Source organism: Rhagoletis zephyria, unplaced genomic scaffold (genome assembly GCF_001687245.7).
Source record: "Rhagoletis zephyria isolate East Lansing unplaced genomic scaffold, Rhagoletis_zephyria_1.1 Rzeph_scaffold_68047, whole genome shotgun sequence".
Taxonomy (NCBI): Eukaryota; Metazoa; Arthropoda; class Insecta; order Diptera; family Tephritidae; genus Rhagoletis; species Rhagoletis zephyria.
This window is the reverse complement of record NW_016225098.1, coordinates 283-1,380: the sequence shown is the minus strand read 5'-3', so window position 1 is coordinate 1,380 and position 1,098 is coordinate 283. Positions and strand designations below refer to the sequence as shown.

Genomic DNA, 1,098 nt, shown 5'->3' with positions numbered 1-1,098 from the left:
ATTCTTCTCGGGGTCGGGTAGAGTCTCCGGTTCACCCTTCTTGGTATCCTGGAGTTTCAAGGTGGCCTCCAGGATCTCTCCCAGATCCTCCTCAACCTCTCGCTCCTCCAACGTGTTCTCATTCTTATCGGCCAGGTTTCGCTTCTTCAGGCGAAGGTATACGCTACCTACGCCCCACGCTATCTTCCCGAACCTAGCGTACAATATGTCTTCGTCCGGCTTATTTATTTGGAGGATGTAGTTTTGGCTGCCATCCTCCTTACCGGAGTTGGTGACCTTTAACACCCTCCAATCTCCCGTCGGCACGTCTGGATTCTGTCTCTGCAGAAGCCGCAGCGCATTCTCCGGCTTTACCGTGCGGGGTATGAGCACCTTCGCTTTCGGTATGGACGGTATGCAGCTGCGGTCCACAACCTACAAGACGGCGCCCTCCCACAGACCTTGAAGCGTCGCGACAGCTTCCTTTACCCATAGTAGAGTTGGATCGTCCTTGCACTTTAGTATTTTAACCCCGTTTAGCCACCGCGCACCATCGAAAGTTGGCATGGTCGTGTTAGGGTCCCCATCCATTTTCTCGACGAGCGCATCCAACAGCTTTACCTCCACTGCTCCACAGCGCTCCTGAGACATTTCTGCCAGCGGATTGCTACGGTCTATGAGTGCCACGATTAGATGTCTCCTGGCTATCTCACTGGCCGTTGCCGTCGCTCTCGATGTTGTCGCTTTCTCTTGATCGTGCCTGGCGTTTGGCTTTGCAGCGTCGTCTTTGCGCTTCGATCTCTTGGACGGCCTTGCTATCTCGCTTTCAGCAGACCGCTGCCTTTTAGCCGCGATTCCTTCCTCGATCCGGTTTGCGAATCCCGGGTCCGTGGCATTGAATCGTGGCCTTGCTGCGTAGTACGCCCGGCCTTNGCATGGTCGTGTTAGGGTCCCCATCCATTTTCTCGACGAGCGCATCCAACAGCTTTACCTCCACTGCTCCACAGCGCTCCTGAGACATTTCTGCCAGCGGATTGCTACGGTCTATGAGTGCCACGATTAGATGTCTCCTGGCTATCTCACTGGCCGTTGCCGTCGCTCTCGATGTTGTCGCTTTCT

The 1,098-nt window shown here is 55.0% G+C and overlaps 1 pseudogene; it reads right to left on the bottom strand.

Annotated features, from left to right (window-relative positions):
* Positions 1-35: 35 nt before the first annotated feature.
* LOC108356952 (uncharacterized) lies at positions 36-898 on the bottom strand (annotated as a pseudogene).
* Between the last annotated feature and the right edge of the window lie 200 nt (positions 899-1,098).